General features: G+C 47.4%; 1 protein-coding gene across 3 annotated transcripts in view; it reads right to left on the bottom strand.

The window, feature by feature from the left end:
- The window catches only part of TP53INP1 (tumor protein p53 inducible nuclear protein 1), a 47,994-nt gene extending 24,524 nt beyond the window's left edge, over positions 1-23,470 (bottom strand). For all 3 annotated transcript variants that reach the window (XM_073550405.1, XM_073550406.1, XM_073550404.1), the window contains exon 1: positions 23,274-23,470. The gene's annotated coding sequence lies outside the window, so the exon portion shown is untranslated. The remainder of the gene's footprint in view (positions 1-23,273) is intronic.
- Between the last annotated feature and the right edge of the window lie 208 nt (positions 23,471-23,678).

Raw genomic sequence — 23,678 nt, 5'->3', positions numbered from 1 at the left:
AATCCTGACAAAAAATTAAGCTTCGGAACCGACCAACCCGATTTCCAACTATGTCCTAATAACAATAGCAACTTGCTCTCATCCTCCAACTCCCCCCCTAACTTTAACTTCCAATCTTCCCAAATACCCCAGGTTTTAGAATAGTGTGACCACGTTCCAGCCGCCAACGACCTGGAAAACAATTCTCTTACTGCCCTGACAGAAGATTCCATAATTCCTCCGGACATGCAAACCCCATGGATTCCGCCTGAGGTGCCAGCTCCCGAAATTGATCCCACTGCGAACAAAAAAAAAAAAAAAAAAAAAAAAAAAAAGGAGCTTCAAGAATAGGGTAATTTTTTTCAGGCTGGATTTCTGCTGTAACCCGGGTTGGAACTCAAACCCACCCATACCAGGTGCTGTAAGACTCACCACGATTTGATCAGAGGAGGACAACAAATTTATGGCCCTCAGTGACTCCATCGACTCGCAACTGAAACAAATTTTTCTGTCATGTACCAACCCTTCCCATAATGACAGAGCCACAACCAACGGGAACACCTCGCACAGCACCCGATTGGCTACCAACTCCGATGGCCACTGCTCCACCAACCACATACCGCTAAAGAACATGCAAAAACCTCGTTCACCGGCTGAAACAAGAATGCCCAGTGACTAAGCAGACACCACCGGAGCAATCCAAATTGACTTCCCGTTGTAAGACTCCAAAAAAAGCGCCCAAACTCTCAGGTCACCTTTTAACTCTTTCTTCAGCCGTATAAAATTCTAAGGCGACGTAATCCCAACTGTAGCCAAAGAAAGCTTCCGACAGAAAGCTCTCCCCATCGGCATAATCCGACAAGCAAAATTTAGCTTGCCCAGCAATGACTGAACCACTCTCAAAGTTGCCTTCTTCAAGCCGCATATCCGGCTTACCGTAGCCCTCATATCCAACACTATCCTTTGGAATCCTGCATTCCATTGCGATGGAATCAATTTCAATACCCAAAAAAACTTAGTGACGTGACTGGACCCACCGTGTTTTCTGCCGCCAATGGGACCCCAAATTTTTTTGGCCACACTCTCCATTGTGTGAAGCAAAACAGAACAAGCAGTCGACTGCGCTGAACCCATTAACAAAAAATCTAGGTAATGAATACAGGAACTAAGCCCCGACACTTCTTTAACCGTCCATTCTAAAAATGTGCTAAACGTTTCAAAATACGCACATGACAGCGAACACCCCATTGGCAAACGGTCCACGTAAAAACCCCCATTCCAAAAACACCCCAACAAATGCATGCTGTCCGGGTGAACCAGCAGCAGGCGAAAAGCCGCTTCAATATCTGTTTTTGCCAACTGAGCTCCTTGGCCGAACTCCCTGACCCAAGTCAACGCCAAATCAAATGATGTGTAACGAAACTGAACACATCTGAGGGTCAATCCCATCGTTAACCGACAAACCCTTTGGGAATGAGAGGTGATGTATCAACCTGAATTTGTTAGGCTCTTTTTTTGGTACTACCCTCAATGGTGAAACTCTCAAATTATCCACTGGAGGGGACCCAATGGTCCAGCCATTCTACCTAAGGCCACTTTATTCAATTTTTCCGTGACCACTTCAGGGAATTCTCTGGCAGACTTTAAATTCTTGGTTGATAACTTCAACTCATCAACAAAAGGAATCCAAAACCTGTCCTTAAATCCATCGTGCAATAAGACCGCCGCCTCCCTATCTGGGTACCCATTTAGAAAACGATCCATCTCTGACAGGCGAACTGGAGTCACCCCTTTTTTCAAGTCCTTCAGGCCCTCTTTGTTTCCCTCCCTTAAAACGCTTTGATGCCCCGTGACTACCTCCACAGGAAGAACATTCATGTTTGAACTTACGTTTTTTCCCGAATTTACATGCACCATCATTGATGGAAAAGCAGTCCCTTTTGCAACGCCACCGAGTGCCCTGACTGTCCCGAGCCCCCCGGAAAAAAGCTGCAATCCCTGCCCTGATCTGACCGGAGCCGTTACTCTCATCCATAGTGCAATGTCCTTATGTTCCCAGCGGATGCTAGATCTAACTGCTTTCCGCTGACGGAATTGTTCATCATATCTAAGCCAACCTTGACCCCCCATAAACTGCCTCCCCAATTGCATCCATATAACAAAAAAGGGATGAACAACTCTCCGGTGATTTTTCCCCCAATCACACTAGCTAGTATAGCAAATGCCTGTAACCATTTGGAGAATGTTCGGTGGATGAGCCGAAACCTCCTCTTTTCTTCGTCCTCCTTTTTTGAATCATCCCTCCGAACCCTATCCAAATTAAAGCGATCCAGCAGAAGTAACGAAAAAATTTCTACATACTCCCCTTTCCATATCTTTTCCCTAACCTCTTGCTTCAAGTGCACCCCCAGAAGGCCCTTCGAAACAAATGTACACTTCCCCTTTTGCAGCATCATCCAGGCGCACTGCTTCATCTCTCTCACCCCCCTCGCCTATAGATCCTCTTCCCACCGACTCGTCCCCCATCAATGCTTCCCTCGGTACTGTGCTTGGTATCGTACTTAATGAACCCGGCGTCCCACTACTCCCCAATAACGGAACCGGCGGCACACTATTCCCCAATAGGCCACTATCCCTTACCGACCCTAACCAGGCTGACAGCGGTGACGATCCCCCCTGACCTCTCCCCGCTTCCCACGACCTAACCAATTCTTTCAAACCTTGGAAAACCATACCCATGCCGGCATTATCCCACCCAGCAGACGATTCCCCCTGTGCATTTAAATGAGGCTAATGACGGTTGTAAGTAAGCTATGGAGTTCCTCTCACCTAGCTGCCTGGGTGCTGTGTTCCCAGCGGCCGCCAGTCCAGAATCCTGTTGTGCTTGGTCCGTGCTCGATTCTCCCCTGCTCCTGGGAATCGCATCTGCGGGAGCTCCGTACAGCCGGCCAGGACTGACCGCTGCGTCCGTGGGCATCAAGCGCTGCTGTATTACGTCCAGTCCTCCTGACAGCGCAGGGTGTGTAGAATGCTGCCCAGGGGCCATGTAACTCCCCGCCCCCCTCCCAGCTGCGCCATCCCCCCCCCCCTTCTGGCAGAAGACCCCTATGATGTCCTGCACCCCTCCCCTCCCCCCCTGACCTGTCCTATGCAGCCATATTACTCTGCCCGTCCTCCTGATACACAGCAGCAGCCGGCAGGTGGGCGGGACTACTACGCTGCCACTCACCAACCGCTCTGCGCTCTGATGCCTGTACCGCTGGTGTGCCCTTGTTCAGCCGTGCAGCAGCGTGCACGCTGGGTGGTCCTGATGCCTCTGCGCTCTGGTCCAGGTACGCAGCCATTGCGTGGGCGGAACTCCCCCCGTCAGCTCCTTTGTGAAGGCGCCCAATAAGCCGGCCCTCGTGCTCCCTCCTGATCCTGCAGAGCTGGGCCCGTTCCTGGCTGGGCACCAGCCGCACCTGCTCCTGGCTCCACTGCGGCCACAGACGCGCATGTCGAGGGGGAAGCCGTCACCTCCCCCCGCTGCAGGTCCCACCTCGATACAGGATTCCTCCCGACTCTCGGTGCCCGAGCCCTAGGCCTGCGGCACGAGGCCCCAGCCGGAGGGTCCCCGGAACCTGGGGGGGGGGTTACCTCTGGGCTGAGGCTCTCCGGAGGCCTGGCTCTCTGAGGTCGTCGCCCATCACTCTGGCTCTGAGACTGTGTGGTCCCCCCATCCGGCAACAGGCCTTGAAGGGAAGCCTGTAGCCTTCCTGCACCCCTGGAGCTAGCAGCTACTCTTAGTTGCTGAAGGATCGCTTCAACGTCCATCGCTCACGTACGGTCACAGCTTGTTTCACTGTAATGGGGCACCTAAAATGGTTGCCCCACCAAAATGGCTACGCCTTCTTATAGTCCCCCCCCCCCCCCCAAATGACCCCTCCTACCACCCTGGAGCCTCGTCCCCTCGCTATCATTCAAATCCCTTAACCCCTTCCATGTAACCTTCCCTATAGTTTCCCCTCAACCCTGTCATGTCGTCCTCCCTTCGATGGCCTGCGGCCCAGTACGGCCTCACTAACCTTGTAGCTAGCTTCGACTGCTGCATCATTCTCTTTGGTTGCTTTCTCAAAGAAGTCTTGTTGCCTCAGTAGATATCTTTTTAAGATTAGCAACCCGGTTGGCTCTTCATCTCCCTGGTATTTTGCATACTCCTCAGCATGTCTAGTTATGTAATGACGTTTCAAATTGTGTTCTTTGTGCACTGCAACTTTCTCTGTGCAAATAAGACAAGTCGGGATGCCCCTGTGCTCAAAGAAACATTGCACTTCCCACTTTTCCTGAAATTGTCTGTGCTCATCACCAACCTCTCTTCACTGCAGGCTTTGAAAATGACATGTTTGGGGCTGTGTAATAGATAATTCCACTTGGTGTCACTGTTTGTGTTAGCCGATGCGTCTTTTCCGCTTTTTTTGTGTCACGCTGAGCAGCAATTTCCGTGGTCGCCTCCGCTTCTGAGCCCGGGGTAATGGTGCAAGTTCGCACTAAGGTCGGCTAATGTCCCGCCTCCTAGAGCAATAAACCGCAACACCCCACCGCCCATTCTGAACCCGGTGCACCCGAGTCTGTGGTGCGGTCCGGTGCCTGCTCGGCTACTCCTGCTGCATGTGTTGTGAGTGTGACTCATACGCCTTGCCTGCTGACAGCAGGCTGTTGTGACTGTCTAGCCATCATCATACTCACCTCCTCCTGCTGCAGCTCCAATGGTCCAGCGCCGACATCTTCTTCCTGTATGAGCGTGCGGTCACACGTCACGTGGTACCGCTCATTAAGCTCATGAATATGGGCGCCACGCTTATGAGTGTGGAGTGGCGTCCATATTCATGACCTTAATGAATGGTACTACGTGTGACTGCGATTTCACATGCGAGACTCAGCCGTATTTCTCGCATGTGTGATCCCAGCCGAGGTGAGGGACGCAAGCTATTGTCCCAAGGGCCGCAGTTGGACCGAGGGCCGAGAGTTTGAGACCCCTGATATAAGGTGACCAGGGTAGGTCACATGGAGTGAATGCTTGGACCCAGTTGGTCCGTTGTGGAAGGTCCCGCTGGGAGATGGGGCTTCCTGCCTGACAGCACGTCAATGCGGTGAGTAATGGCTGCAAGTGTCTGACAGTTCCCAGGGAGAGGGAATGAACGTCTGCAGTGAGCTGAAGCAGCCATGAGGTAACCCTGACGGGGTGAGATATCTGTGAGGCTGAAGAGCCTGAGTACTGGACATTGCGTAACCTGTGTGACAACAGGGTAACAGAGGGAAGCTCTGTCATGAACGCTATGCTGATTATATGAACTTTATGTTGCTGCTGTGGGTTTATGATGCCTGAATAAACTGTATGGATTGTTACTGTTTTATGGAAAACCTGTGCTGGATCTGATTATTTGGCTGCCAAGCGAGTGTCCCCAACCTTGAATGACAGCGCTACCTTACAATGTGTATATACAGGGGTTGGACAAAATGGAAACACCTAACATTTTGGCATCATAATCTTCAAACATGTTATAAACCGTGACATATGGTAATGTTTTGTAGTTGATTTATGTTATGTGATATGTGTATGTAAATTAGCTGTTTTGCAGAATTGTAAGAACATTGATGAAAACCTGATACACCAATGGAAGACCTCTCGGATTTTCAAAGAGGTCAAATTGTTGGTGCTCGTATGGCAGGCACTAGTGTAACAGAAAGTGCCCGAATGCTTGGCATGTCAAGAGGTACTGTCTCCAAAGTAATGACTGCGTTTGAAAGAGAAGGAAAAACGTCCGCAGCAAAGCACAGGTCCGGCCGAAAGTCGAAGTTGACCAAGAGAGACCGTCGGACTCTAAAGCGAATTGTGAGAGGATCGCAAGACCACGGCTCCGAAAATCACTGCTGAGCTCAATGAACACAGTTTCCACGAAAACTGTTCGTCATGAGCTGCACAAATCTGGATTCCATGGAAGAGCTGCAATTCAAAAACCGCTGCTCTCAATGACAAAATGTTTCCAAGCGTTTAGAGTGGTGTAGAAACCTCCAGAATTGGTCCCTCGAGCAGTGGAAACATGTGATATTCTCAGACGAATCATCGTTTACCCCATTTCAGACCTCTGGCCGAGTGTACGTTTGGAGACAGCCGAAAGAAGCATTCCATCCAGACTGCCTTCTCCCAACCGTAAAACATGGTGGAGGTTCTGTGATGATCTGGGGTGCTATTTCGTGGAGATCCGCCGGGCCAATGATATCCCTTCATGGAAGAATTAACAGCCGCGATTATTTATGCATTTGGGCGACCTATGGTTCAAGCACTGTTCCCGGAGGGGAACGCCATCTTTCAGGATGATAATGCACCAATTCATACAGCTAGAATCGTTAAAGCATGGCACGAGGAACATTGCAATGAAGTTGAGCATCTCATCTGGCTCCCACAATCCCCAGACCTCAACATTGAGCATTTATGGCCGATTTTAGAGATTCAAGTTAGACGTCGATTTCTGCCACCATCGTCGCTCAAAGAACTGGAGGGTGTTTTAACTGAAGAATGGGCTACAATTCCTTTGGAAGCAATTCACATCTTGTATGAATCCTTACCTCAGAGAATTGAGGCTGTAATCGCTGCAAAAGGTGGACCTACACCATATTAAACTAACTTTTGTTGATGTTTCCATTATTTTGTCCAACCCCGGTAAAATAAATATATATAAAAAAAAATTTTCGGCATGCTTCAATAGCCTCCCACAGGAGGCTAGAAGCTGCCATAACCTGATCGGCTCTGCTACTTATAGGCGATGAGCAGATCGCCTATATGTAGCCAAATTACTGCATTGCTATGAGCACCGACCACCAGGTGGTGCTCATAGCAATCCAGAATCAACAACCATAGAGGTCTCCAGGAGACCACTAGTTGTTATACTGACGAACCGATGACCCCCCCGATCACGTGACGGGGGTCAGCGACGCGCGTTTTTCCTGCCCAGCAGCCAGAAGTGCTTGTTAAAGGCCGCTGTCAGTGTTTGACAGTGCCATTTAACTAATGTTCAAAACAGCTGACATGTCCCAGCTTTGATGCGGGCTCACCGCCGGAGCCCTCAAAGTGGGGGATCTGACCTTGGACGTACTATTGCGTACAAGGTCAGAAAGGGGTTAAAGGGGATTAATAACTTCCAATTAGAAATGTAGTTAAGATTTTCTGATTCGCTATGTCTCTTTCCTCATGTGCAGGCATTGCAGGACCTTAGGTATCCATGGTTATGACCACTAGCAACTAGCTGTCACCATCAGTGGTCGTAACCATGGATACCTAAGGTCCTGCAATATCTGCACATGAGGAAAGACATAGCGAATCAGAAAAAATTACACTACATTTCTAATTGGAGGGTAATAAATATAACACCTACTACATATTGGGATAGGATCTTGGGAGATGGGAGGACCCCTTTAAGCTAAATCTGTGTAGTCAGGCTATGTGGCTGCAGATTGGCGATGTCTGACAATGCAGTAATTCGAAAAAAAACAAAAATAAATAGCACGTCACAGGTTATAAGGCTGGCTCTAGTTTCTAGGACACCTTGTTCCCTTCAGTGCAAATACAGAAGTAAAAAAAAAAAAAAAAAAAAAAAAAAAAAAATGTCTGACTTGAACAATTACTAAGCAGAAGGATTAAATTGGCCGTGGAGAAATCACCTTCCTGCTCTGGCAGCTACTGCCTCATATGCAGGAATGATGCCAGCAAAATAATTAACCATTCGAAAGCAGCTATGAAGGAGAGAGAAAAAAAAACCCCACATTATTGGGTATTCTATTCAAGCAGATCATGTACTGATGATAACAGCTGTAGGCCACATTCAGTATTTTACCTCAGAATTTGTAAGCCGAAACCAGGAGGGCAAAAATCAGAGGAAAAATATAGAAACCCGTCGTCACCACTTCTGCATTTATCACCCACTCCTGGTTTGGGGTTACAGATACGGAGGTAAAATACTGACCAAATACTGAACGTGTGAACATGGCCTCAGATCGGTGGCGGTGCCACACCTGCTCCGCGCGCGTTGAAGCGGAGGAGCGGAGCTACAGCACAGCGACCACAGTGTACAGAATATCTCTGTTCCAGTTCCAATTCCTTTTTCCAGATCATTTGTCAGTTCGAGATCGATATCGGCAGCACATCGCCTGAAGATCGCTCTATTCCCACTGGTTGGGGATGACTCGTGCCAACAAGCGCCGATCAACCCTGATATAGTGGATCGGGATATGTACACGCCACGATTACACGGTCTAAAATGGGCCATAAAGTCTTCAATAGGTTAGAAGAAAAAAAAAAAAAAAAAGTCTGGAAGTGCAAGTAAACCCCAATGAAATGAATGGAGCCTAGCTGTAATATAACACAATTGTGACAGGGGCAGAGGAGTTTCTGATGGATAGCAGCTATGATATATATATTTATTGTCAATTTTATTCATATGGCGCCAACATATTCCACAGCACTTTACACTTGAAAAAAAAAAAAAAAAAAAAAGCTGTAACTGGTATTAAGCCTGCGGCCCTGGCGTTACTAGCTCTACGCTCTAACTGGCAGTGTGCTCCTGTCCAACCTCCGCATGCCTGGAAATCCCTTTAAAAATGTACACTAGAGTTGAGCGACTTTGGTCGGATCGGGTTTCATGAAACAAAATTTGAGTCGGATGAAACTGGTCCGACTAGGGGAACAAAAAAAAGTCGGAGTTTCGTCCAAAACCCGACCCCAATGCAAGTCAATGGGGAATAAAAGTCGGCATTGAGTGGATGAATGTCATGGGATGGAGGATGTATGATGGGTATATGGGCACGGGACTATGGGATGGAGGATATGTATGATGGAGATATGGGCACGGGACTATGGGATGGAGGATGTATGATGGGTATATGGGCACGGGCCTATGGGATGGAGGATATGTATGATGGGTACGGGACTATGGGATGGAGGATATGTATGATGGGTATATGGGCACGGGCCTATGGGATGGAGGATATGTATGATGGGTATATGGGCACGGGCCTATGGGATGGAGGATATGTATGATGGGCACGGGACTATGGGATGGTGGATATGTATGATGGGTATATGGGCATGGGACTATGGGATGGAGGATGTGTGATGGGTATATGGGCACTCGACTATGGGATGGAGGATATGTATGATGGGTATATGGGCACGGGCCTATGGGATGGAGGATATGTATGATGGGTATATGGGCACGGGCCTATGGGATGGAGGATATGTATGATGGGCACGGGACTATGGGATGGAGAATATGTATGATGGGTATATGGGCATGGGACTATGGGATGGAGGATGTGTGATGGGTATATGGGCACTCGACTATGGGATGGAGGATATGTATGATGGGTATATGGGCACGGGCCTATGGGATCGTGGATATGTGTGATGGGTATATGGGCACGGGACTATGGGATGGAGGATAATTATACTTTGCTATAACTAACCACACTTAGTTACTATGCCCGGGCAGCGCCGGGATCTTCAGCTAGTATTCTCTATAAACATGTGACAGAAAAAAAAAAAAAAAATAAAAAAAAAAAATCCACAGATCTCTATAAAGTTATAATAAAACAAATTAGCATCATAAAACTAATGTGACCCAGGACTGACCTCTCCTGATCGCCACCTTCTCCCCAGCTGTCAGTTCCATCCTGTATCAGATACCGGGCATTACTGACCTCTTATCTAGCGGCTCCTGGAGGACATTATTTGCACACTGTATGATAATGTCTATAGAAGTCTGTCACAGCCACAGGTTTTGGCATGATCCGTGCATTTTATGGTACCACCATTATCTCTTTATTTTAGATACTATATGGCATTACTGTTTACACACTAAATACTACCGTAGACACTGGGTGTCCCTGATGTATTAGGGTACTGTCACACTAAGCGATGCACCAGCGATCCCGACAAAGATATGGATCGCTGGTGCATCGCTAAGTGGTCACTAGTGAGCTGCCAAACAGGCAGATCTCACCAGCGACATAGCAGTGGTTGGGGGTCGCTACTTACCTGTCAGATGCGGCGATCCTGCGTCCTCCCGCCCGCGTCCACACGTCGCTAGTCGGCGCCACAGGAAGCCGACGATGAGAAACGGCCCAGGCCGTTCTCGCGCGATCAGCGATAACCAGAGGGGGAGCGGTCAGAGGTAAGTATCACACATAGCGATATCGCTATAACGTCACATAAACCAGTGGCGATATTGCTAGCGATATCACTTAGTGTGACAGGCCCTTTATGCTACTGCCCTCTAATCATCAGGGTGAGGGGGCCGGGAGGACCATGACAGTGATATAGGTGTGGTTAGACAAGTTGAGGTACCAGAGACATCTGCCATTATCCTACAGAGACCTTATAGGCTGGTCCATCAAGGAGTTCATCAGTGACATAGAAGTTAAAGCAAGAGGAGCTAGGGTAGCCTTTTAAATAGTCAGTGACCCCAACAGGGTTGCCAACTTAAGCCGTCCAGAAAACCTAAAAAGTTAAAAGAATCATGGGAGAGGCAAAAAAAAAATTGTTTGGGAACACATTGGAAAACCATAAGTCATTATGATTAGAAGCAATTCAGGTCTACAGCCCATAATTCTGGCATGAAGACATCAGCTGCAGTCACTGTAAACTGTGTAACGATAATTACAGTCAAAATAATTGGTGTAAATTTGTTTAGCTTAAGAAATTCATGGACGTTGAAAAATAATTAACAGACCGGGGGAAAAAAAAAAATAAAAAAAAATGCTGTATTACTTTGAAGGACAGTCCTGGAATTGCTGAACAGTTGTCAACCTTCACCCCCAAAGGACTAGATGTGCTTGAGAGTACAGGACAACAAGGACAGGTGGTGGTCACAGAGGGACATTCGCTGACCTGGCCAAGTCTCCAGCACATAATGATCTAGTGATCAGCCAGTGTCGGGGGAGTGACCCTCCTCCGGAGAACGTTGCACTGTAGGTGACAGACAACTTGGAAGAAACTTTATGCTGTGAAGCCAACAATGACCTGTGTAATCTTGAAACTCCACCAAGTGAAGATCTCAGATTAGTGTGCTGTTGTATCGCAACTTTTCAACTGGAAGGTGGGCCATAAGTAGAGAGACAGCCCCTGTCCATATTACAATGGGTACGGTGCAGACCACCCAGATCTGGAGACATCCTCCAGTCACATACAGATGGCAGGTGTGCACTTTGTGCCTCAGGGTAATTGAGTGTAATCTTAAGAAGAGTAGTGAATTAATGGTCGCCAGGACCCATGGGAACATGAGGCAGATCAGTACGATGAGACCGGAACAGCCCTACAAAAGCCAACAACTACCGTCAATGTAATTTGACTCTTAGTGGATTTGTGAAATATTATAGCCAGGGCTGTGGAGTTGGTAAGCCAAGCTTCAGACTCCTCAATTTCCCCAACTCCACAGCGCTGGTCACTACTGAGCACGCCCACAAAGTGCAGCACAGATTCATGAGCACGCCCATAAAGTGCAGCACAGATTCATCTCATCTAAAAGCAGAGATCAGGAACAGAACATTTCATAACTTTCCCAAATTCTTATGAAATTATTAACCCCTTTCTGCCATTAGACGTACTATCCCGTCCATGTGCCCTGGGACTTAATTCCCAGGGACGGGATAGTACGTCATAGCGATTAGCGGCACCCACGTGGTGAGCACCGCTGATCGCGGCCGGGTGTCACCCGATTATCACAGCTGACACCAGGCACAATGTGTCAGGGGCGGTCACGGACCGCCCCCGACACATTAACCCCTTGTACACCGCGATCAAACACGATCGCGGTGTACCGGGGGTTAAAGGGAAGCATCGGCAAGGGAGGGGGCTCCCTCCTTGCTTCCCTGAGCCCCCCACGGCAGCGCAATGTGCAGCGCTGCTGCGGGGGACTCCTTCCATACAAGCCCCCAGATCCAAGATGGCGAAGGGGGCCTGTATGGAGCTGACTTACTCACTGCCTGCAAAGCGCAGGCATGAGGAAGTCTGCAGTAGTGCCTGTGACAGATCGCTGATGTGTCACAGTGATCTGTGATGTGACAGATCAGCGATCTGTCACAGGACAGTGATGTCCCACCTGGGACTATGTAATAAAGTAAAAAAAAAAAAAATAAAAAAATAAAAAAAATATTCCCCAATAAATTCATTTTTTGAAAATAAAAAAAAATAAAAAAAAAAATAAATAAAAGTACACATTTGGTATCGCCGCGTCCATAACGACCCGCCCTATAAAACTATCCCACTAGTTAACCCCTTTAGTGAACCCCTTAAAAAATAAAAAACGAAGCAAAAAAATAATGATTTATTATCATACCACCGAACAAAAAGCGCAATAACGCGCGATCAAAAAGACGCATATAAATATCCATGGTACCGCTGAAAACATCAGCTTGTCCCGCAAAAAACGAGCCGACACAGTGTCATCCGCAAAAAAATAGAAAGTTATAGCTCGTAGAATAAAGCGATGCAAAAATAATTATTTTTTATATAAAATTGTTTTCATTGCATAAAACCGACAAAACATAAAAAAACGACCTAAATGAGGTATTGCTGTAACCGTACCGACCCGAAGAATAAAACCGCTTTATCAATTTTACCGCAAGCGGAACGATGTAAACGCACCCCCCCAAAAGAAATTCATGAAACGCTGGTTTTTGTTCATTTTGCGTCCCAAAAATTGGAATAAAAAGCGATCAAAAAATGTCACATGCCTGACAATGGTAGTAATAAAAACGTCAACTCGTCCCGCAAAAAAATAAGACCTCATATGACTCTGTGGGTCAAAATACGGAAAAATTATAGCTCTCAATAGGTGGTGATGCAAAAACTATTTTTACAATAAAAAGCGTCTTTTAGCGTGCGACAGCTGCCAAACATAAAAACCCGCCATAAATAGTAAATCAAACCCCCCGTTATCACCCCCTTAGTTAGGGAAAAATAAAAAAAAAAAAATGTATTTATTTCCATTTTCCCGCTAGGGCTAGGTGTGTGTTGGGGTTAGGGTTGGAGTTATAATGGGGGGGGGGGGGGGGTTTCCACTGTTTGCGCACATCAGGTGCTCTCCAAATGCAACATTGCGTCTGATCTCAATTCCAGCCAATTCTGCGTTGAAAAAGTCAAATGGTGCTCCTTCCCTTCCAAGCACTGCCATGCGCCCAAACAGTGTTTTACCCCCACATATAGGGTATCAGCATACTCAGGACAAATTGCAAAACAACGTTTGGGGTCCAATTTCTCCTGTTACCCTTAGGAAAATAAAAAATTGGGGGCAAAAATATCATTTTTGTGGAAAAAAAATGATTTTTTATTTTCACGCCCAGGCGTTATAAACTTCCGTGAAGCCCTTGGGGGCTCAAAGTGCTCACCACACATCTAGATAAGTTCCGTGGGGGTCTAGTTTCCAAAATGGGGTCACTTGTGGGGGGTTTCCACTGTTTAGGTACATTAGGGGCTCTCCAAAGGCAACATGACACCTGCAGACCATTCCATCAAAGTATGCATTCCAAAATGTCACTACTTCCCTTCCGAGCCCCGACGTGTGCCCATACAGTAGTTTTCTCCCACATATGGGGTGTCAGCGTACTCAGGATAAATTGGACAACAACTTTTGGGGTCCACTTTCTCCTTGTACCCTTGGGAAAATAAAAAAAAAATTGGTGACTAAAAGATCATGTTTGTGGAAAAAACACGATTTCTCAATTTTCACGCCCGGGCGTTATAACCTTCTGTGAAGCACTGGGGGGGGGGTTCAAAGTGCTCACCACACATCTAGATAAGTTTCTTGGGGGGGGGGGGGGGGGGGTCTAGTTTCCAAAATGGTGTCATTTGTGTGGGGTTTCCACTGTTTTGGTACATCAGGGGCTTTCCAAACGCGACATGATGTCAGATCTCAATTCCAGCCAAAAACGTCAAATGGCGCTGCTTCCCTTCCGAGCTCTGCCATGCGCCCAAATAGTGGTTTACCCCCACATGTAGGGTATCAGCGTACTCAGGACAAATTGCACAATATCTTTTAGGGTCCTGTTACCCTTGGAAAAATAAAAATTGGGGGTGGAAAGATCATTTTTGTGGAAAAAATGATTTTTTAATTGTACCGCTGTACGTTATAAACTTCTGTGAAGCCCTTGTGGGTTCAAAGTTCTCACCACATATCTAGATAAGTTCCTTGGGGGGGGTCTAGTTTCCAAAATGGGGTCACTTGTGGGGGGTTTCCACTGTTTAGGTACATCAGGGGCTCTCCAAACGTGACATGGAGTCCGATCTGAATTCCAGCCAATTTTGCATTGAAAAAGTCAAACGGCGCTCCATCCCTTCTGAGGTCTACCATGCGCCGAAACAGTGGTTCCCCCCCACACATCAGGTTTCGGCGTACTCAGGACAAATTGCACAATAACTTTTGCAGTCCAATTTCTCCTGTTACCCTTGGTAAAATAAAAAAAATTGAACCTGAAGTTTCTTTTTTGTGAAAAAAGTTAAATATTCATTTTTTGTTAAATATTGAAAAAATTCCTGTGACGCACCTAAAGGGTTAATAAACTTCTTGAATGTGGTTTTGAGCACCTTAAGGGGTGCAGTTTTTAGAATGGTGTCACTTTTGATATAGACCCCTCAAAGTGGCTTCAAATGTGATGCGGTCCGTAAAAATAAAATGGTGTTGCAAAAATGAGAAATCGCTGGTCAATTTTTAACCCTTATAACTTCCTACCAAAAAAAAAATTTTGGTTTCAAAATTGTGCTGATGTAAAGTAAACATGTGGGATATGTTACTTATCAAGTTTTTTGTGTGCCGTATCTCTGTGATTTAAGGGCATAAAAATTCAAAGTTGGAAAATTGCGAAATTTAAAATTTTCGCCAAATTTCCATTTTTTTCACAAATAAACACAAGTTATTTGAATGAAATTTTACCACTAACATGAAGTACAATATGTCACGAGAAAACAGTGTCAGAATCACCGGGATCCATGGAAGCGTTCCAGAGTTATTACCTCATAAAGGGACAGTGGTCAGAATTGTAAAAATTGGCCCGATCATTAACATGCAAACCAACCTTTGGCCTAAGGGGTTAACAGCAGATCCTGCACTGAACTACTGTGCCCAGTTATATACACTGCTCAAGAAAATAAAGGGAACACTTAAACAACAGAATCCTTACTCCAAGTAAATCAACTTCTGTGAAATCAAACTGTCCACTTAGGAAGCAACACTGTTTGACAATCAATTTCACATGCTGTTGTGCAAATGGAATAGACGACAGATAGAAATTGTTTGCAATTATCAAGACACACTCAATAAAGGAGTGGTTCTGCAGGTGGGGGCCACAGACCACATCTCAGTACACCAGGAGGAGAAGTGGAGGGGGCCGTAGGAGGGCAACAACCCACCAGCAGGATGGCTACCTCAGCCTTTGTGCAAGGAGGTAACAGGAGGAGCATTGCCAGAGCCCTGCAAAATGACCTCCAGCAGGCCACAAATGTACATGTGTCTGCACAAACGGTTAGAAATCAACTCCATGAGGATGGTCTGATGGCCCGACATCCACAGATGGGCAACACCGTGCAGCCCTCCAAAGAAATGCCACCCCACACAATTACTGACCCACTGCCAAACCGGTCATGCTCAAGGATGTTGCAGGCAGCAGAGAGCTCTCCACGGCTTCTCCAGACAGTCACGTCTGTCACATGTGCTCAGTGTGAATCTGCTTTCATCTGGTGTTCTGTGGCAAATGCCAAGTGTCCTGCACGGTGTTGAGCTGTGGGCACAACCCCCATCTGTGGACATTGGGCCCTCAGACCATCCTTATGGAGTCGGTTTCTAACCGTTTGTGCAGACACATGTACATTTGTGGCCTGCTGGAGGTCATTTTACAGGGCTCTGGCAGTGCTCCTCCAGTTCCTCCTTGCACAAAGGCTGAGGTAGCGGTCCTGCTGCTGGGTTGTTGCCCTCCTACGGCCCCCTCTACTACTCCTGGTGTACTGGCCCATCTCCTGGTAGCGCCTCCAGCCTCTGGACACTATGCTGACAGACACAGAAAACCTTCTTGCCACAGCTTGCATTGATGTGCCATCCTGGATGAGCTGCACTATCTGAGCCACTTGTGTGGGTTGTAGAGTCCGTCTCATGCTACCACGTGTGAAGGCACAACCAACATTCAAAAGTGACCAAAACATCAGCCAGAAAGCATTGGTACTGAGATGTAGTCCCCACCTGCAGAACCACTCCTTTATTGAGGGTGTCTTGACAATTGCCAATAATTTCTATCTGTTGTCTATTCCATTTGCACAACAGCATGTGAAATTGATTGTCAGTCAGTGTTGCTTTCTAAGGGGACAGTTTGATTTCACAGAAGTTTGATTTACTTGGAGTTCTATTCTGTTCTTTAAGGCTAAGTGCACACGTACCGGAACTCGCGGAAATTACCGCGCGAATTCCGGAATTCCAGTCCGTGGGAAAATCGCATTTTAAATTCCCACGATTTTCCCGTGGATAAACTACCATTTTGCAAGCGTATTTAGCTTGCAAAATGCCAGCGTTTTCCAAGCGATCTGTAGCATCGCTTGGAGAACTGATTGACAGTGTTTGACGAGTGTGAACAACTTTTTACTACTGAGGCTGCCTATGCAGCATCAGTAGTAAAAGATAGAATGTAAAAAAAAAAAAAAAAAAAAAAAAAAAAAAAAAAATAAAAATTAAAAATGGTGTTATTCTTACCTTCCGACGTCCCGCGCATCCGTTCCCAGTAATCCTTTGCGAAAATGCCCGCGATGACGTCCGCTCTCGCGGGATCGCGATGTCTCGCGGTAATTCGCGATGACGTCGCACGAATGACCGCGAGACTACTGGGAACGAGAGCGTGGAGAGAAGCTGGAAGACTGCGCGGGACGTCGGAGGGTGAGAATAACAATATTTTTTATAGGGATATGGCACCCAAAGCCCGGAGGACAGTCTCCTCTCCTCCAGACCGTGGGTACCATCCGCAAATGTTCTGCTTACTTTCCGCATGGTTTGCACAGCCACATGCGGGAAGTAAGCGGAACAATGCATTCCTATGGGTGCGGGATCGCCGCGATTCCGCAAATTAATGAGCATGCTACGGTTTTTACCGCGAAGCGATTCCGCCGTGGTAAAAACTGCAGCATTAGCACAGCATTGCAGAATCCCATAGGAATGCATGGGATGCTTATTTTTTGCGTTTTCGCAGCAAAGTCGCGCGGTTAAAACCGCCGCGAAAAAACCGCCACGTGTGAACTCAGCCTAAGTGTTCCCTTTATTTTTTGTGCAGTGTATTTTAAGATTCGGTCCATTTTATACTGACTCCACAGCCCTGATTATTGCACAGATCCGAAAAAGTGATCAACTTGTTGAGTTCTGCGTTTCCAACGCACAATTCTTTGTACAATGTTCAAGTGTCACCTGTAACCACCAGATGTCATCAATCACATCTGTAACGGAAATAGTAATTAACCTTCAAAAAGAGCCTGAAGACCCACCTCTTCCGACAAGCCTATAACCTGCAGTAACCACCGATCGACCAAACCGCTGCACGACCAGCTCTACCCTCGCCTACTGTATTATCACCCATCCCTTGAAGATTGTGAGCCCTCGCGGGCAGGGTCCTCTCTCCTCCTGTACCAGTTATGACTTGTATTGTTTAAGATTATTGTACTTGTTTTTATGTATACCCCCCTCACATGTAAAGCGCCATGGAATAAACGGCGCTATAACAATAAATAATAATAATAATAATTAGTTTAATCTGCCACCCTGTACATGCCCCCTGTCAAATGTCATGTTAGCACCGCATAATAACTTCAGTATTGTGCTACTTGAGAAGAGAGGGGAATCTCTATATGGGTCTTTATGCTTTACGCACCCTCCCATGGGCAGACACCGGGTCTCCAGATGTCTAAAGCCACATTCACACGTCTATTTGTAAGCCAAAACCAGGAGTGGAAGAATCAGAGGAAAAAGTATATTAGAAACACCACTTCTATATCTTTCACCCCATCTAAATACTGAAGGTGTGAACGTGGCCTTGTTATCTCCAGTGCAGACATCACATTGGCTGCAGCGCTGTCAATCAGTGAGCTCAGCATCTTGTGCTGTGAAATTGGGCAGAGCTGCTGAGTGCAGTTTTTGGTTGCAGACATTAGGAGCGGCTCAGCGCTGGCCCTGCGGAGGGCGAGTGAAACTCCGTTTTGCTTTTCTTACACAAACAGCCGGGGGGAGGGGATTTTCTGATTGTGGAAATCCCCTTTAGCAGAGTATCAGTCTTGTCATTTATTTTTCATAATAAGTCAATAGTAAATGTGAAAATAAAATGATTTTATCTTGTTAGAACAATCCACTTTCTCCTCCTGGATTGAGCTTTCATTTCACAGGTAACGTTTATCTTCAGTAAATATAGATTTTCCCACTAATGACAATTGGTGCTCTTAAAATTCTATGGAGCACTGTAAATGACAGACCGTATCCGCCTCTAGCTCTTCCTCTCTTCATAGAACTTTATAAGCACCAACAGTCATCTCATTAATAAGAAAATGTGACTACACAGTTTACGCATGAAATGAGAGCGAAAGATCAATCCAGGAGGAGAAAGAAGTAGATTTCTCTGAGAAGACATATTACAAAGTTGCTTATTTTAATGTTGAATATTGATTTATGAAAAAAAAACAAAAAAAAAAAAACAGTTACTCTAAATATCATTCGTTTGCATCAACCCAAACAAAGGGGCCCTAAAACAGCACAGATCGACTTGTTAGGCTGTGTTCACATGTTCCATTTTGCGCTACTTTTTTTAATACAAATTAAAAGCTGCTTTTTACAGTAGCAGCAAAAGCTATGAAATTTCATAAAACGCATGTACATGCTTGTTTTTTTTCCTTAGTGAATTGGGAAACTGCTGCATGTAAATTCGTTCAGCATTTGTTCACCCATAGAAAGCAATAAGTGCAAAAATGCAGCCATCAATTTTTTCTGCATACTTTAGTGTAGAAAATGCAGGTACAACAGAATGTGAAACCCACTGATTTTGTTTATCCTGACTCCAAGTACAGTTTAATTAAATTAATTAGTGATCTGTATTAAAGCAAACGGCGCCCGACCAGTGTGCAAAAGCAAACGGCGCCCGACCAGTGTGCAAAAGCAAACGGCGCCCGACCAATTCAACCTTCCTTGCTGTTTTTACATTTTAAATGGTGTATTTTTTCATGACCTTTTTCATAACGTTAGTTCAAGGCTGCCATATGTGAATACAGCTGTTTTGATCAAAAGAATAAAAATAAATTTCCCCTAAATAATGTGATCAAATTGCCTTTTCCCCAAAAAAATGTTTTATTGCAGTGGAAAAGCAATGTGTGAATAAAGCCTTTTATTGTTGAATATAAGTGGAAAGATATCTGCCTTAAACAAGTACTGCCATCAAAGTAGATATCCTCTTAATATATTGCAATCATATTACCTGTTTTTAGCACTGTGTACTTACAATTGCTCATCTTGTCTTTCTACCCAACTAATTCTTCTGTATTTCGAAACAGGAAGTTTGTCCCTGTATTTACCATTCCCCTCTTTAAGGATATGGGCAATCAATCAAGAATTGGATGCGCAGCAAGTTCGCTGAGTCCAAAGTGCTGCCGCCTATTGAACGCAGGTGAATCCGCATGTGCTCACTGAACTGTGCGGATTCACCGCATCCTATACATTGTACGGGTAAAATTTCACTTGCGGAGAATCGAGTCTCCGCATGATAAATAGACATGCTGTCGTCTGGAGAAACGCGCCGCATGTCAGTCTCCGCAAGTGTATGTGCATGCGCATGCAGAGTGGAGATGGGATTTCTTGAAATCCCATCCACTATGCTGGAACATCTGGATGCTGTGGGTTGGACGCTGCCAGGGATTTGTGCCATAACTTATGACTCATGCAGGGAAAATTGACCTTCTGGTTCTACATAGAGCTTAGAAGGAATTAGCTAGTCAGTCAGTGTCATAGTCCTATTAAAAAAAGAGAACAATTAACTGGGTAGAAAGGCAAAATGAGCAATTGTGAGGACGAGGAGGACGACTTCTTTAAGGGGCCCGTTTCACATAGCGACGCCTCAGCGATCCCGACAACGATAAGACCTGGTAAGGATCGCTGGTGCGTCACTACATGGTCGCTAGTAAGCTGCCAAACAGGCAGATCTATTCAACGACGCAGCAACGATCCGGCGATCCGTCTAACGACCTCAGCGGTCGTTAGTACCTTGTCACACAGCAGCTATTCTGACGACTCCCGCCTGCATCCCTGAGTTCTGTGTCGCCAACGAGGTCTCTCGTCGGCGTCAAACACAGCGATGCGTGCTGGCCAGCGGGACACAGACGATCAGAAACATTCGAGCACGATCAGCAATATCCAGCGGGGGGCCAGTCGCCGCTATGTCACATGTAGTGAGATCGCTGGCCAGGTTGCTGTTGCGTCACAAAACCTGTGACGTTTCAGCGATCTCGCTATGCGAGATGGGGCCTTAAGAATGAGCTGTGAACTGGGCGAGAAAAGTTTCCAGCTAAATGAGGTTTGTTGTTTTTCCTGAAAATCCCCTGTCTACATAAGACAAAACAATAGAGTCCAAAGATAACATCGGTCTGAAGTCTCCACAAGCGGAAAGACGATTTGTTTCCAAAGATATCTGCTATACGTAGCCGAGGAGTTGCGATTTGGGAAGTAAAAGCCTGGGATCAGGAGGATTCTTCGCTCGTGTTACATCTATCCAGGACTTGTCCAGACTGGACACATCCACAGATCTCTAGATTTACATCCCGCACATGTAGAAATGAGTAAATACAAGACACGCAGACATTCTGGTGGAGGCCAATAAACACTGCAGGAGTCTATGAGACTACACGGCATCTACCGCACCGTCATGTATGTCCACGCAGGATACAATGAAGAAAGGCCGCTCTGCGAGCCGGGAGTCTACATCACAAGGAATACAAACATTGTCAGTGTCAGTAATAAGTAGAAGAAAAAGCTACGACACAGTCATCTCACGAATCCAAAACTGTGTGCAGTCTGTCTCCAACTTGCGGTAGCGCCACTCTTATCATTACTATGCACCGGGTCTGGATTCTTCAGTGTCATGGCGGTATTATACACTGTCAATCATTAATTATGCTCCTTATATAGTGCCATCATATTCCACAGCGCTGTGGGATTTTAAGCAACGACCCAGCACTGCAAGACTGCAGTGCTAACCACTGAGCCACCATGCTGCCGTATCATTGGATACAATGTCACAATGCAAACTTTATAAAAGTAACCGAAGTGTCGCCATATAGATACTCACTAGATAAATGCTGACAAAGTCAAGCACTAGTAAGGTCAAGGATCTCACAACTAACAAGACAACGCGCTGTGACCTATAGTAGAGCTCTGAGGCCATGTGCACACGGTGCGGATTCCTCTGCGGATCCGCAGTGTTTCAGGCTCTGCGGGTCCGCAGCAGATTTAGGTGCATTGTACAGTACCATTGTTTTCAACGGTAAACTGAAAACCGCTGTGCACATGCTGCAGATTTTTCCGCGCAGTTTTGCTATGGGTTCAAATCCGCAGCATGTCAATTCTCTGTGCGGATTCCGCTGCGGTTTCACACCTTCTCCATTGTAGAGTGTGAAACCGCAGAGCTAAACCGCAGGCTAATCCGCAGGTCTTTTGACCTGAGAAATCACCTGTGGATTTTTCCAAATCCGCAGCGCCTAAATCTACGTGTGCACATAGCCTGAGGGTCAAAGTAAAGCAGGAGGAGTGCAGGCGGGACGTCACTGACTACACAACGTCACCAGTTACAGGACACTGCAGCAGTGAGGTGGAGTCCTAACAACCACAACATAATGACTGTCACACAATGGAGAGGGGCAGCTACTAGTACTAGCAACAGGAGAGATCTAGAGAGGGAAGAGGGGGGGGGGGGGGGGGAACACACTAGAGAGAGAGGGAAGAGGGGGGGGGGGAACACACTAGAGAGAGAGGGAAGAGGGGGGGGGGGAACACACTAGAGAGAGAGGGAAGAGGGGGGGGGGGAACACACTAGAGAGAGAGGGAAGAGGGGGGGGGGGAACACACTAGAGAGAGAGGGAAGAGGGGGGGGGGGGGAACACACTAGAGAGAGAGGGAAGAGGGGGGGGGAACACACTAGAGAGAGGGAAGAGGGAAGAGGGGGGGGGGAACACACTAGAGAGAGGGAAGAGGGGGGGGGGAACACACTAGAGAGAGGGAAGAGGGGGGGGGGAACACACTAGAGAGAGGGAAGAGGGGGGGGGGAACACACTAGAGAGAGGGAAGAGGGGGGGGGGGAACACACTAGAGAGAGGGAAGAGGGGGGGGGGAAACACACTAGAGAGAGGGAAGAGGGGGGGGGAAACACACTAGAGAGAGGGAAGAGGGGGGGGGAAACACACTAGAGAGAGGGAAGAGGAGGGGGGGATACTAGAGAGAGGGAAGAGGAGGGGGAACACTAGAGAGAGGGAAGAGGAGGGGGGAACACTAGAGAGAGGGAAGAGGGGGGGGGATACTAGAGAGAGGGAAGAGGAGGGGGAACACTAGAGAGAGGGAAGAGGGGGGGGAACACTAGAGAGAGGGAAGAGGAGGGGGGGATACTAGAGAGAGGGAAGAGGAGGGGGAACACTAGAGAGAGGGAAGAGGGGGGGGGGAACACTAGAGAGAGGGAAGAGGGGGGGGGAACACTAGAGAGAGGGAAGAGGAGGGGGGGATACTAGAGAGAGGGAAGAGGAGGGGGGGATACTAGAGAGAGGGAAGAGGAGGGGGAACACTAGAGAGAGGGAAGAGGAGGGGGAACACTAGAGAGAGGGAAGAGGGGGGGGGGATACTAGAGAGAGGGAAGAGGAGGGGGAACACTAGAGAGAGGGAAGAGGAGGGGGGGATACTAGAGAGAGGGAAGAGGAGGGGGAACACTAGAGAGAGGGAAGAGGAGGGGGAACACTAGAGAGAGGGAAGAGGGGGGGGGGAACACTAGAGAGAGGGAAGAGGGGGGGGGGGGACACGAGAGAGGGAAGAGGGGGGGGGACACGAGAGAGGGAAGAGGGGGGGGGACACGAGAGAGGGAAGAGGAGGGGTAACGGCCGGTGCGTTCTGGAGGTAAACGTTCTAGATCTCCGCGCGGGTTCCATCTCTGGGTCAGACATAACTGGTCCGGCAGCTGATAGGAAAGTCACCGCTCACACCGCTCCGCCGTTGTTACCCGCTTACCGTTAGTGAGGTAGCACTCGGCGCCTGTCAGCGGGTGTCAGCGGTTGCAGGGCGCCGGGGAGCGGACGCTTCTTTTCTTGTTGCTTCTCCTCTTCCAACTGAAGCTTTTGTTGTTGTACAACTCAGTTTGCAAACAGCTGATCGGGGCCGTGACGTCGCCGGGGGCCGTTTACCAATCAGATGCAGCGGGCGGGCTGTCGTTAACGCACGTGACTCCAGCGGCGAGGCTTATACACAAGCGGAGCTGTCAATCATTGCGGAGCAGAGAGGGCAAGTCCGGACAGAGGTCTGAGAGCAGAGATCGGGGGGGGGTGGGAGGACGGACAGTGGGGGTCCGGAGATCGGGGGGGGTCGGGAGGACGGACAGTGGGGGTCCGGAGAGCGGGGGGGGAGAGGACGGACAGT

Source organism: Dendrobates tinctorius, unplaced genomic scaffold (assembly GCF_039654945.1).
Source record: "Dendrobates tinctorius isolate UK_male_01 unplaced genomic scaffold, ASM3965494v1 ptg000165l, whole genome shotgun sequence".
Lineage (NCBI taxonomy): Eukaryota > Metazoa > Chordata > Amphibia > Anura > Dendrobatidae > Dendrobates > Dendrobates tinctorius.
This window is presented reverse-complemented; position numbering and strand designations above follow the sequence as displayed.